The sequence below is a fragment of the Lycium barbarum genome, chromosome 2 (genome assembly GCF_019175385.1).
Source record: "Lycium barbarum isolate Lr01 chromosome 2, ASM1917538v2, whole genome shotgun sequence".
In the NCBI taxonomy this organism is placed as follows: domain Eukaryota; kingdom Viridiplantae; phylum Streptophyta; class Magnoliopsida; order Solanales; family Solanaceae; genus Lycium; species Lycium barbarum.
The window spans coordinates 125,557,464-125,573,086 of record NC_083338.1 but is presented as its reverse complement, the minus strand read 5'-3'; the positions used below and the strand labels follow the sequence as shown (position 1 = coordinate 125,573,086).

Genomic DNA, 15,623 nt, shown 5'->3' with positions numbered 1-15,623 from the left:
ATCATCCAGTTGTGGATGAGCTGAAATACCATCGAAAATCAGCCGCCGTTCTTCAAATATTTTCCGCGACGGTTGTCCACCAGTTTCGGTCCCGGCCATCCATTGGTCATACAATTTCTTTGACCCTTTTACTGAGAACCGCAACTTTTCTTCCTCCAGCTGTTTGGTCCGGACGACCAGTTTTCGACCCTTAGGCGGCGTACCATCATCCGGATCATTATCATCAATAGGCACCGCTGAGTCACTCTCCGGATCCGTTTGGGTGGCAGCCCCCCTGTTTGATGCTTCCGCGTCAGAATTCCCCTCTTCAGACTGGGAGGCTTCCGACACAGACTTGGACGGAGTCATAGTTGAGGGCTGTGATGATGTTACCGCTGTATCTTGCGTGGGGTCCCCCCTGACCTTGGGTGGCGGTATAACCTCGGCGCACTCGGATCCTGATTGTTCCGCTTTCTTTGTGTTCCTTTTTTGACCCATTCCTGCAAAAGACAACAACATCTTAGTTACCATGGAACATCCAACCAAGGATAAGACAATTTGACTGTGCACAAAATCTATGTTCTGTCTGTGGTCGTAAACTTAAAAGACGAACCGTAAAATGATTTACGGTCCGTAAAGTACGATCGTAAACTGAGCATTTTTCTTGGAGAACATTCTGTTCCTTCATGTAATCTTAAATACGGACCGTAAACTGAAATACGGTCCGTAAAGTTAGATCGTAAACTACTCATTCCTTTGGATAACATTCTGTCCACTCGTACATGCTTAAATACGGACCGCAAATTGAAATACGGTCCGTAAAGTGTAGTCGTATTTCGCACCACAGACAGATACATATTCTGATTTCAAAATTTCATTTCACATCTCGGTTTCACATTGTGTTCGGGGATTAGGTTACTCAGACTTCACCCATTTTCTACCAATTTTGCATAATTCCCACAAGAGTCAAGTTATTGGTGGGCAGACCAAAACTTCAAATATTGAAATTTAAAGTATGGAATGCCCTCCAACCCATTTGGGTTTTATTAACAATTACCCACGAGAATGAAAAGAAATTGAACACCTCTATCCCCTCACAAGATCATTAACCAAGGTAATTAAGCACTTAATTACACAAACCCAGCCTAAACAATCACTTACCACCAAGTTCAAATTCACAGATGTAAAAGAGAATGGGGAGTGTCAATCATACCTTTCAAAGATGAACCATAGAGCACTATAAGCACAGATTTTGAGAGAACTCAACTTGAATCACAAACAATGTTAAACCTAGGGTAGAGGGGATACGAATTTTTGGTGAGATGGGTTTGTTTGTGGGTGGGGTTTGTGTATTTATGGTGGTTAGGAAGATGGAAGGTGATGGGTTTATGGTGGGAGATCGTGGGGATGAAAGGGAGTTAATGGGTGACCGTTCTCTTCCCTTAATTTGAACGCTGGCCTTTATTTCGATCGTGCCCTTTTTTTTTTATTCTAAATACGGTCCGTAAACTAGTTTACGACCCGTATTTAGAGTGGTTGATGAGGGAAGAACACTGCAATGTCTCATGTTGGTTTACGATCAGGTTTACGGACCGTATTGTGAAATACGGTCCGTCCTCCATGGTCGTAAACTAGCATGTTACATTACAGTGCTCACTGTTTGGTAACATTGTTAAATACGCCCTAGTTTATGAGCCGTATTGTGAAATACGGTCCGTAAACTTCAGGCGTATTTTGCAATGTTGCGAAACAGTGTCTTACAACTAAACTTACCTGCTTTTCAGCAGAATTTTTCTGTGATATATTCCTGCACCAAAACAACCATTACCTTATAGGTAAAAACAAAGAGAAATAAACATTACACTTGGGTTGCCTCCCAAGAAGCGCTTGATTTAATGTCACGGCACGACGGTGGTGACCAATCACTCCTTATCTTGGTACACCAGATCATTGTTCGTTCCGAGGTGTTTCAACCTGTAGCGATCAACAATCCTATCCTCCGAAATCATTCTGTGATAGTGCTTCAATCTCTGCCCATTCACCTTAAATGTCCGAGTACCATCTCTGGACTTCAATTCAACCGCTCCATGGGGTGAAGCACCTACCACCTCAAACGGACCAGACCACCTGGATTTAAGCTTACCCGGTAGCAACTTCAGCCGAGAGTTAAACAGTAATACAGAGTCGCCCTTGTAGAACTCTCGCTTCAGAATCTTCTTGTCATGGTATTGCTTCATCCTTTCTTTATAAAGTGCTGCACTCTCATATGCCTGGTACTGAAACTCATCCATCTCATTTAGTTGGAATAACCTGAGCTTGGTCGCCTCCTCCCAATCCATATTCAATTTCTTCAGCGCCCACATAGCTTTATGCTCAAGTTCAACCGGCAAGTGACAAGCTTTCCCGAATACAAGCTTGAAGGGTGAGGTCCCAATCGGAGTCTTGAAAGCAATCCGGTATGCCCATAGAGCATCATCGAGCTTGCGGGCCCAATCAGTTCTATTTGCATTCACTGTTTTCGCTAGGATACTCTTGATCTCCCTATTGGACACTTCAACCTGTCCACTTGTCTAAGGGTGATAAGGCGTTGCCATCCTATGCTTGACACCATATTTCTCCATCAGTCCCGTGAAGGCTCTATTACAAAAGTGAGATCCACCATTGCTGATTATCGCCCTCGGAGTACAAAAACTGGTAAATATGTTCTTCTTAAGGAACCCCATAACACTCTTGGCCTCATTATTAGGCAAAGCCACCGCTTCTACCCATTTTGACACATAGTCCACAGCAACCAAGATGTATTTCATGCCACCTGAACTCACAAAGGGTCCCATAAAGTCAATCCCCCAGACATCAAACACTTCTACCTCCATAACCAAATTCATAGGCATCTCTTGCCTTCTGCCAATATTCCCTTGCCTTTGACATTGATCACAAGACCGCACCAATAAATTAGCATCATGAAAAATGGTCGGCCAGTAATAGCCGCACTCAAGTACCTTAGCTGCAGTCCGATTTCCGCTATGATGACCCCCAACATGAGAGTCATGGCACGCCTTTAGAATCGCCATCACTTCACTTTCCGGGACACAACGCCGAATGATGTTGTCAGCGCATGTCCGGAACAAATAAGACTCGTCCCGATAGTATTGTCGAACATCCCGCAAGAACTTCTTCTTTTGGTAGGCTTTGATCTCTTCTGGGATTATACCTGTTACCAAATAATTAGCAATATCAGCATACCACGGTGCTACCTCCATTGATACCGCTAACACTCTTTCATCTGGAAAAACGTCATCTATATCAAGCTCATCAGAAGGTCTCCCAGTTTCTTCAAGCCGAGAGAGATGGTCAGCCACCTGGTTTTCGGTGCCCTTGCGGTCCTTCACCTCAAAATCAAACTCCTGCAGCAATAGCACCCATTTGATCAGTGGCGGCTTTGCTTCCTTCTTTGCCATGAGGTATCTCAAGGCTGCATGATCAGTATAAACCACAACTTTGGACCCCAACAAGTAGGCCCGAAATTTCTCGAAAGCAAACACAATGGCAAGCAGCTCTTGCTCCGTCACTGTGTAATTCATCTGTGCAGCATTCAGTGTTCTGCTAGTAAAATAGATCGGGTGCATAATTTTATTGTGCCTCTGCCCAAGCACAACACCTATTGCAAAACCACTAGCATCACACATCAGTTCAAATGGCAGGGACCAGTCAGGAGCAACAATAATAGGAGCAGTAGTGAGACACTCTTTTAACTCCTCAAACGCCTTCTGGCACTTATCATCAAACAAAAATTTAGCCTTTTTTTCAAGAAGCTTGCACAATGGATTTGCAATTTTGGAGAAATCTTTGATGAAGCGCCTGTAGAACCCAGCATGTCCCAAGAATCTTCGGACACCTTTGACTGAGATAGGTGGAGGAAGTTTTGCAATCACATTGATTTTTGCTTGATCAACCTCGATTCCCTTTTCAGAGATTTTGTGACCGAGGACGATTCTTTCCTTCACCATAAAATGGCACTTCTCCCAGTTTAGCACCAGATTGGTCTCCTCACACCTTTTTAGCACTTGACCCAGATGGCCAAGACAATCTTCAAATGAATCACCCACCATAGAAAAGTCATCCATGAACACCTCCAAGAAATCCTCTACCATGTCAGAGAAGATTGACATCATACACCTCTGAAAAGTGGATGGTGCATTACACAAACCAAACGGCATCCGGCTGAATGCAAATGTCCCATAAGGACAAGTAAAAATGGTCTTCTCTTGATCCTCCAAAGCGATGTTGATCGGATTGTAGCCCGAATAACCATCAAGGAAACAATAATAGGAACGCCCTGCTAACCTATCAAGCATCTGATCAATGAAGGGCATAGGGAAATGGTCCTTGCAAGTGGCTGTATTGAGCTTGCGATAGTCCATGCAAACTCTCCATCTGGTGACAGTTCTGGTCGGGATCAACTCATTCTTTGCATTCGGCACAACAGTGATGCCGCCTTTATTAGGAACACATTGGACCGGGCTCACCCATTTACTATCAGCAATTGGGTAAACCACGCCCGCATCCAGCCATTTGATGATCTCTTTCTTGACGACCTCTTGCATATTTTCGTTCAGTCGCCTCTGATGCTCTACACTCGGTTTTCTACCTTCATCCAACTGAATTTTGTGTTCACAGATACCAGACGGAATACCTCGAATGTCTGCTATGGTCCAACCAATAGCACGCCTATACTCCCTAAACACCTCTAAAAGCTGTAAAATCTGCTCCTCAGTCAACAGGGCTGAAACAATCACCGGTAATGTATTGTCCGGACCAAGGAACTCATATCTCAGATGTGATGGGAGCTGCTTAAGCTCCAACTTAGGTGGCTCAATGATCGAAGGCTTTGCTGGAGGAGTTGTTCTATTTTCCAGATCAAGATTCAGCTTCTTTGGGTGGTATGTGTATGAGCCCAACCCAACAAGTGAATTAACTGTTTCCACATAGCCTTCCATGTCCAGCATCGAAATTCATAAGAATACCAGCTAAAGTCTCACCCAAACTCTCTTCTTCCATCTTGAACTCCACTGCTTCATCAAAAACATCGAATGAATCAATTACCGAAATACTCTCGTAAGCACTTGGTAACTTCATCCCTTTGCTAGCCTGAAAAGTCACTTCTTCATTGTTGACTCGGAACTTGATTTCATTTTTCTCCGAATCCATCAGAGCCCTCCCTGTAGCAAGTAAAGGTCTCCCCAGAATGATAGGAATGTCCCGATCAACAGCACAATCAAGAATCATAAAATCAGCGGGCAACATAAAATCACCAACCCGTACAATTACATCATCAACCACCCCAACAGGTCTTTTGATAGACCTATCAGCCATCTGCAATCTCATTGTAGTCGCCCTTGGCATCCCCAAACCTGATTGTTTATATATAGCAAGGGGCATCAAATTTATACTCGCCCCATTATCATACAAAGCACGAGCAAAATCATGGTGCCCAATAGAACAAGGAATGGTGAATGCCCCAGGATCTCCCTTTTTCTGCACAGTTGTAGTTGAAATGATGGAACTGACAGTGTGAGTCAAACTCACGGTTTCATGCTGCACCGTTTTCTTCTTAGTCAGCAGATCCTTCAAATATTTCGCAAAACCGGGCATCTACTTGACAGCTTCCAAGATGGGAAAATTTAGAGATAACTGCTTCAGCTGATCATAAAACTTTTCAAACTTAGCATCTTCCTTCTTCTTTACCAACCTCTGAGGAAAAGGAGGTTTAGATTTGAATAGCTGCATCAAAGGGCGGAGAGCCCCTTTTACAGCCTGCTTGCTTGTGTTATCAGCTTCCCTCACCATCTCTGGAATACCAGCAACCTTCTTGTCAGTAGGAATCTCATCAGCAATAATGGGTGCTTCAGACTGCACCTCATCCTCTTCATCTATCGGCTCAAGATCAATCACCTTCTCAGTATCCCCTGTATTATTTTACCACTTCTAGTAGTGATGGAAAACATACGGTCTACACCGCCTCCCCCATTCTTGGGATTTGGGATAGTGTCACTTGGAAGTCCTCCCTTTTTCGGAGGGTGCTGCTCTCTAGAAATATCCCTCATCTGCGACTCAAGCTTTTGAATAGCCGTTGTATGGGAACCCACTATTTCTGTCAGCCCAGATAAAGTCCTTTCAGACTTAGATTGATTTGCCAGAATCTTCTCAAGCATTGCTTCAACCTTCGAACTACCCTGCTCTGTTGACTGCCCTTTTGGTGGTATATAAGGATTTGAACTCTTGTTCCCAAAGTTGTTGCTATTGTTGTAGCTCCCTTGGTTCGCACCACCATAATTATTGTTGTAGTTCCCAGAGTTGTTGTAAGCACCTTGACCTTGCTGAGGTCTCCATTGATTCTGATTCTGATAGCCACCTTGGTAATTCTGTCTTTGATAACCCCCTTGAGAGTTATTAACATAATTGGCATCTTCAACCTGTATAGGTGGCCCATCAAGGAACGGACCATCTTGAGCATGGTACATCCCTTTTGGAAAAACTGTATCATCCTCACAAACATTTACCTTCTTGATTTGAGATTCATCAAACTTCTTCGTCAGCAAGGAAATATTTGTTGCAAGTTCTGCCAATGTTTGCTGGGTGTCTTGATTCTCCTTCACTATATTCTGGATCATAGCACTACCATACGGTACTATATCAGCATTGTTTGAGTGCCAAACCTGATTATGAGTTGTCAGCTTGTTAAGTATGGTGGTCACTCGTCGAAAGGTTTTGTTCATAAAACACCCATCAGCTGCATTGTTAGCTACTGACTGTGTCACTGGATCTAACCCTCGGTAGAACTTCTCCATCAGTATATTTTCTGGAAAACCATGATTCGGGCTCTTCTGCAAATACTCTTTGAACCTCTCCCAGGCTTCATATAGTTTTTCCCCGGTCGCTGCTTGAATTCATATATCTTGTCGCGAATCTCAGCCTTCTTGCAAGGGGGGTACCACTTTGTAAGAAAAGCAGCTACCATCTCTGCCCATGAAGTAATCGAATTTCGGGGCAGCTTCTCGAAACATGTTCTTGCCTCTCCAGCTAAGGAATATTTGAATAACCTCAACCGAATAGCATCTTGTGGAACATTGTTCTGGATGTGATTAGCACACACATCCACAAAATTCTGCAAATGACGTTGAGGGTCATTCTCGGTAGAGTTTCGAAAGTATCCCTCAAGTTTCAACAGCTGGTATAGAGATGAGTCAATTTTCACAGTAGCAGCTCCAACTCGAGGCTGAACAATAGCAGATGAATAGTACTTCTCTGGAACAAGATCAGCGAAAATATTCTCATCATCAGATTCATTCGCCTAATTGTTCAACCGATTCCCCTAGTTACCAGCACGTTGATTTTGCTGATTTTGATTCACGTTCACCTGGTTTACACAGAGTAGCAACCAAGGTGTGATGGAATAAGCAAAAGACTTCAATCAAAGCAAACACAATTTAGTAATTTCAAAATCGTATTCCCCGGCAACGGCGCCAAAATTTGTAACGCTCAAATTACACCTATTAATTGTATAACGCGGACGTTGTCAAATATAGTAACCCAACAAGGTTGGGGTCGAATCCCACAGGGAATATGGTGTGAAAAGGTTACTAAAGTCGTAGATGCTAAGTTCTAGGTCTAATGTCTTAATCCGATAATTTTGTTAAAAGTTGGTTTTTTTATAACTAATTGCTACTCTATTGCTTTGGTGGAAATTTATGGTAAAAGAAACTTAGGCTGTATCCCCGCTAGATAGGGTGTATGGTCATGGCTATTGATCTTGATATACTTATAATGGATCATTATATGAATGCACTTAATCTCTATGTGAATCTCTACTATTTCCCAATAGATAAAGATTATGTCTTTCTATGATTTTTCCAAATATAAGAAAGTGACCATGAAGAACGATTAATAATGCCAAGTAAATTCATCTTATTCCTAAGTGCATTTATTAAACAAAGGTTAAAGCTTTGAGTCCTTGTTAGTTATTCTTACCAACCCTAATTATTTTCCCAAATAAATTAAGGTTTATGGCTTTAATCAATGTTTGCAACCATTAATTATGAATGAAGAATAATTAAACCCCAATAATCCATTCTGTGTATACCATTCACAAACCCAATCACAAAACACCCATTATTGGGTTCACAACCCTAGTAAGGGAATTTAGCTATTCATGACAAAGAACAAGAAATAAGAAATTGAAGAATTCATAAATGCTTACTTTGGAAGGAAAGAGGAATTGATAATACTTGAATTGATGTTTTAATCTTCAAAAACTACAGAGAATTTAATGTTCTAAGTCAAGAGATAAAAATATAATAACTGACAACTATTAAAACCCTACAATGACTATTTATAAGTTTTGGAAATATAAAAGTTACAGATTTGCACTTTGGTCCCGTCATTACGAAATACCGTAAATCACTTTACGGACCGTAAAGTGGTTTACGCCCAAGTCATCTTCTCAGTTGTGTGCAACTTCAACCTTCTGAAATACGGACCGTAAAGTGGTTTACGGTCCGTAAACTGTCTGGTCGTATTTCAACATCCAACACTTCGACTTTCTGCCAGATGCTCAACTGGTTAAATACGTGATGGAATACGGACCGTAAACTGAAATACGGTCCGTAAACTGAGCTCGTAAATCACCATCTTCTCAACATGCCTTTCTGGTACTGTTATCCTTTAATACGACCATGAAATACGACCCGTATTGTAGAATACGGACCGTAAACTGCATTTACGACCTGGTTCTACACTTCAACTGTTATTATGCCGAATCTGTTCCGTTACCTGAAAAACACTAAAAACCACGTAAAATCACATAGGCTTGCTTAAAAAACAAGTAACACTTATAGCCAAAAAGCATCGATTGCGGCGTAAAATCACGCCACATCATTCCAGTCTTCATGAAATTTTGATCGCAACAGTGGACATGAATTTATCTTCTCAACCAAGGGCTTTGAGCGTAATTCTTTCAAACCCAGCTATTTACATATTCTTACCACTAACAGTTGTTTTAGCTCGTGGCATTTATCGATGGATCAAGGGCACATGATCGTGGAGTTAACCTTCTTCAAAGTGGATACGAACATGGTCACCTGTTATTGGTTTAAATTCCTCAATTTTGTTATCACTTTGTACATATTTATTTATTTCAAGTCGCTAACAAGTTCTTTTTATAATGTCGTATTTAATGAGATAACAGTATCGAAATCTTGCATCATATGTCAAATCGTGGGGACAATTGTAGATTTAACTTCCGGACATGGATTAGGATGTGGAATTATATCTCTTCTCGAATGGTTTTGTGGATGTGGACATAAACGTGGATATACATGTCAACATTACAAATTGTGAGAGCGGACGTGGATTTATATTTCAATATCGTGGATTGTGTGGATGTGGATTTATTTTCTACATTGTGGATATTGTGGACGTGGTTGTAGATATATCTTTTTGCATTATGAGCATTGTGGACGTGGACGTGTATTTATCTTTCTTGCATTATAAATTTTGTGAAAGTAGACGTGGATTTACATTTTCGCTCTAATGACTTCGTGGATGTGGACGTGGATTTATATTTCTACATTATAAAGTTCGTGGAAGTGGACGTGGATTTACGTTTTGCATTGTGGATTTTAGGGAATAGACGTGGATTTAAATTTCAACACAGTGAATTTCGTGGACGTGAATTTATTTTTACATTATAGATCTTGTGGACGTGGAAGTAGATTTATCTCTTTGCACTTAAAGTTTGTGGAAGTGGATGTGGATTTATATTTTTGTACCGTGGAATGTGGATATGGACGTGGATTTATATTTCTACATTATAAAGTTCGTGGAAGTGGACGTGGATTTATGTTTTGCATTGTGGATTTTGGGGCATAGACGTGGATTTAAATTTCAGCACAGTGAATTTCGTGGACGTGGATTTATTTTTTACATTATAGATCTTGTGGACGTGGAAGTAGATTTATCTCTTTGAACTTAAAGTTTGTGGAAGTGGATGTGTATTTATATTTTTGTACAGTGGAATGTGGACGTGGACGTGGATTTATATTTGTGCGTAGTGGATTTTTGTGTATGAGGACATGAATTCATTTTTCTACATCATGAGTTTTATGACGCGGGCATGGATTTTGTGGATAAGGACGTGGATTTATATTTACGCACAGTGGATTTTGTACATAAGGGCTTGAATATGGTCATAAATTAGCTCCCCTTAAAATGTGGTGTCATCATGGTTTTAGCTTTCCTCAAAAAACAAACGTGGATGTGGATTTAGCTTTCGTTAAAGTGGATGTCGACTTAATTCTTCTTCGAGTTGAAGCATAAATCCAATTCATCTCCGAAGCATGATGTATATTTAACTTTCGAAATACGGTTTGCAAGTGTAAACTTCCTCAACCCTATCTTATTTACATATATTTCTTTATCATTAACAAATGTTTTTAGCTTGTGGCTGTTTGAAAGTGACAATATTAAAGTTGGCATCGCACATCAACTCGTGGATCATAATCTTAAGTAATGAACTGGGGCAATTGCTGAAAGTTGAGTTAAGCTCGTCAGCAAGAGTTTAAGTTTCGCAGGACCTCTAGCGCAACACAGAACTATTTCTTCGGCAGCGAACTGGGGCAATTTGTTGGGAAGGATAGTCAGACTTCCCGACAAGGGTCAAGGATCTACCTCGAACACTCATCTCTAACCCCAAATATTCCGCTTGCATTCCAGCACATTCAATTTTTAGAATTTCCGAGTTCTATCATAATACCCAGTGTCATCATAATTCGACACTGGGAAAATATTTTGCAAAGATGCGCGCCAATCGGGATACATTATTCATAGGAGTTGTAGTTATCCCATAACTACACACGGCCTGATTCTCGTGCAACCCGAGATATGTAGGCGACTCGGAGACCGGAGTTCGGCCGTAATCCTCTCAAATTTTCTTTACCCTTAGTCCTCCAAAATCCTTTAGCCGGGACAAAATAGGCTACTGAGTCAACGTCTTTGCCCGAAAATTCTTTCATCATTACCGGGCAAAGCGGGACAAGTTGTTGACACCCAATTTTGTCCCGCCTTTCCTCCATAATATCTATTTACGCTTCTAGTATTTTTTGGGCAACTTAAGAAATAATTATTTATATTTTTACTATAATTATTAGCTTTTATTAATACCGGCATTTCATTATTCTATTGTAGTCACTAGCTATTGTTGTTTTTTATTATTACCGTTATTACCATTATTATTACTATTATTATTATTACTATTATTATTATTATTATTATATTATTATTATTATTATTATCATTATCACTTTATTACCAGTATTGTTATAATTTGCATTATAATCATTTCAGTATTTTCACCGCATTATGCACACACATCGCATTTATTTCCACATAGTTAAATAACAACGTTTATTTACTGTTGAACTTTAAAAAATGTTATTGCACGGCTATTACGACGTCGTATGATTTTATTTTTATCTGAGTACTAATAAATACATACTTTTATATTAGGGGATATTTTAGCACACTTAGTATATAATTAATTAAAATGGGTCTTTTATTTAAATTTAGAAGCCAAACTATTTCTTTCATTCAGCCCATATTTTAATTCATCAACCCAATCCCATAAAACCAACCCACAAATCATTTTAATACCCAGCCCAACATTCTATTCATCTACCTGATCCAACACCCTATTCGTCTACCCGACCAGTTAATTCACCCCAGCCCACATTTAAAATCGACCCAGTCCATTAAATCGTTTAACCCGACCCGGCCCAAGCCTCTCATTTCACCCAACCTAACCCTAAAACAAAACAGATCAACGGATTCGCCTCCCTCCCCTTTTCTCTCTCTTCCCGCTCCTCTCTCTTCTCATTCCCTCTCTCTTCATCGGCCAAAATGGCGATTCCACAGTCGTCTTTCGCCTCCCCCAGGACTTGCATGGCCAAATTGGGGAATGAAATTAATGCCTGTACCTCCCCCATCTGGATTCAACCATGGAGAGAGGTTAAATGTTTGTTTTCTTCTTCTTCCTTTTTCTGTTGCATCTGAAAAAACATTTATGAGTTTTTGTTCGATCGTGAACTCGTTGTTTTCTTATCAGTTCCTTTTTCATATTTCGGGTACAAGTTTTAATGGTTTTGTTCTTTTCTTCGTGGTCTCTGTTGGTTGTCATAGCAAATCTGAACGTTTTGTGTTTGAAAAAATTCAACTAAAATCCCGCCCAATTTTCAGTTGTGAAACCCTAGCAAAACCCTAGATTTCCCCCCTATAAATAATCGTTTTTCGGAAGTAGAAAAAAAGGTCTTGAGCTGCCTGGAAGCCCCCTGGAAAGAAGCCTTTCAGTCACCCAAAATTCCCTAAAAAATATATTAATTCTCAGTAGTTGCAATATTTTTTGAATATCGAGTCAAAAAATCTAAATCATTTTTTTTCCTGTTTTTGCCCTTGGTATTTGTTTGATTAGAGTGTATACGAATTCGGGATTCGTGTTTTTTCGAGGTAGATCGAAGACTCGAGGCCTCATTTCGCTGCACTCGAAGAAGGTAAACAACCCTTCCTTAGTTAGCTTAATTTCAGTTTTAGTGATTTATATGGGTTATATGTTCATATTAGTGTAATCTGATCTAGCTACATGTTGATTCGTCACTAGCTTGTTTATAGTTAGTTTAGTAGTTTGTACCTGATTAGTTGTTAGTTTAGCCTATTAGTGAATTTAGTATTAGAAGTCTGTTTGTTTAGTTTCATATGAAGTTCTTAAGTGTCTACATGTTAGTTAATGATTATTATGTGATCATTGCGGTCTAATTCAAGTTAGTTTAGTTTAGCATCTGTCAATATTGGTAAGTCTGATTAGTTATTAGCTTATTGATTAGATCTTATGTTCGGTTGCTATGTAGCAATATTTGTCATGTTTAATGGTCATTTATACTTGCAAAATAGTTGATTAGTAGTAGATTAAGTCACTTACACCTATATGAAACTCCTTTACTATTAGCCATCCTCCATATCAGTATAATTCCTCCTTAGTTTAGTTAATTATCAGCCTGTTTAGCCTAAATTAATACATGTCCATTTATCTGTTGGCATAGTTAAATGCCTTTATGTTAATATAAGTTATATATGGTTAGCCTGTTGGTTTTAGAGTGATGTTTGCCTTAGTCCAAGGTCATTAGAGATCATGTTAGAGTACGATTACCCTGGTATAGGTGATTTAGTCTTATTTCTAGCCCTTTGTGCGACATAAAGTGGTCATGATTAATCAACTCTTAAGCATATTTAGTCTAAGAGCTTGTGTATGCCTTATGTTAGTTTGGATTAGCCTTAAACTATTCCATCCATTTAATCATGTAAACATGCCATCTGTGTGCTGCAAAACAGATTTAAAATGCCAAGATTTTCCTATTCAAATCCATTTTGATGATCAGTTATTGACAACCTATTGGCTAACCTGCTTATCCTACCTTTTTGTTGATCAAGAAGCATGCTTATATGGTTATGTGTTTAGATCCACATATGGGCTTTAACTTTAAAAATGCTTGACCTCATACTTGCTGAATCATTTTGCTAAGTTCAGTGGAGATTGTTAGTCCAATTGAATTCTTGTGCAACTCATCATGTGCTAAGTCAATTCCTTTATGTCATTTACATATTTCCTAGTTTTCCAAAGTCTCTATGTGGTCCGAATCTTGTCTATGGGGATATTTGCTGGTGTGTTACTGTGATTAGAGACTTTTACTTGATCCTGTTTAGTTATATATCCGCAACTGCACAATCCCTTCCCCTTTCCCCTTTGGCTGTGCTAAAAAATGACATATTTGCCATAAAGGATCTGATTAACTCAAACTTAAGAATGCCACTGCTTGACAAAAGCTGAAATTCAATAACGGGATGTTGTCATGCCCCTATGTGTGAAGATAGGCTAGACAGTGATCTTGTTGAATTTGCCCAAGTGTGGTGTCCATTTTTGCCTATGTTTGTTTGATGTTGCCTACACTTATGTTTGATGAACAACATTGGCATTTCTTGTCAATCTCTACTGTTTTGGTTATTTAGCTCCCTTTAGGGATGTTTGAGATACTTGCTTCGTCCAAGCATTGATATACTGACAGTATACTTTACAAATATAAGGTTACAGCCAAGCTATTGTTGCCCAGATGCCCAATCTAGATTTTTCTATTCTGTTTCTTTCTGTTGGATTTTCAGTTTTTTTATGTTAGTTATGGCTAATGAACTGTATGATTACAGGGTAGAAGGCTTGATTAGTTAGGCTTAAAGCTAGGAAAGTATGGGTTGATGTCATGAGAAATAGGAATTCCTTTTGTGCGATAGAATCTCTTGCTGCGATAAGTTGCGCGCCACTGCTTGGCCTATTCTTATACTGTCACCTGTTTGGGCCGTGAGTTATTTGTCTCAGCCCAAGTGAATTTAATTTTCTTATTGTTATGTGATAGTATTTGAAATTTCTTTCTTTGAGTTATGAACTTTGCATTATTATTTATCTAGACCCATACTAATCCTTATCTTTCTTTTTAGGCATGACTACCGCATACGAGTCCGAGAGACTCGTTCTTCTCCCGCATTCGGAGTTGGGCTAAAATCCCAACATAATCTCGCTCAAGTCGTCTCTGTCCAGTCCAATCCGCAGTACCTAAAAAAGAAAAAAAAAATTGTTGGGCCGAAGCCCAACAGCAGCAGCCGATCCGCAGCAGTTCTAGAAAATGGGCTGAACCCATTTGATTATGCTTCTACTTTTATTTTTGCGTAGTTAATTTGTATTATACGACTAACCCTTTGTTTTATTTTTGTTTTGATAATCTAGATGAACCTTAGTGAAATTAAAGGGTTTAGTTTTAGTAATGGGTAGTTAATTTGAGGAAAACCAACAATTAATTCCATAAGTTTCGTTTTCTTCTTTTTATATTAAAGTTATTTATAATATCTTAATATTTACTTTCCGAATAATTGATTTTCAAAATAGCATGATTACATATTTTGAATTAAAAGAATTGTGTTTTATTTTACTATCCTAAAATTTCAAACGTCCCTAATATATAAGTACTAATCCAAGTTATATTTATAAATATTTTAGATTGATCCGATTATACATATTTAGCCAAATATAGCTAAATAAAGTTAAAAAAGAGAAAGAAAACTCACCTCATCTTATATCCTATTTATGGAATAAGTCTAAATTTTTTACATCACTATATGCATATAATATAATTTTATCCCAAATTTAAATTTGCTAAAGCCTTCTTTTAAAAGATTTCTACTTATATGCAAATCATTATATTTTGCAAATTTTAGTTCAAATGGCATTATTATTCAAAACCTTATACATATTTAGCCAAATATAGCTAAATAAAGTTAAAAAAGAGAAAGAAAACTCACCTCATCTTATATCCTATTTATGGAATAAGTCTAAATTTTTTACATCACCATATGCATATAATATAATTTTATCCCAAATTTAAATTTGCTAAAGCCTTCTTTTAAAAGATTTCTACTTATATGCAAATCATTATATTTTGCAAATTTTAGTTCAAATGGCATTATTATTCAAAACCTTAACAACATTTATAAGTTTT

At 38.8% G+C, this 15,623-nt stretch overlaps 1 non-coding gene across 1 annotated transcript; it reads left to right on the top strand.

Annotated features, from left to right (window-relative positions):
- The first annotated feature begins 6,843 nt into the window (after positions 1–6,843).
- Positions 6,844–6,948, top strand: LOC132629613 (small nucleolar RNA R71). Its single transcript, XR_009578378.1, has one exon. It is a non-coding gene; the product is annotated as a small nucleolar RNA R71 (small nucleolar RNA).
- The last annotated feature ends 8,675 nt before the right edge of the window (positions 6,949–15,623 follow it).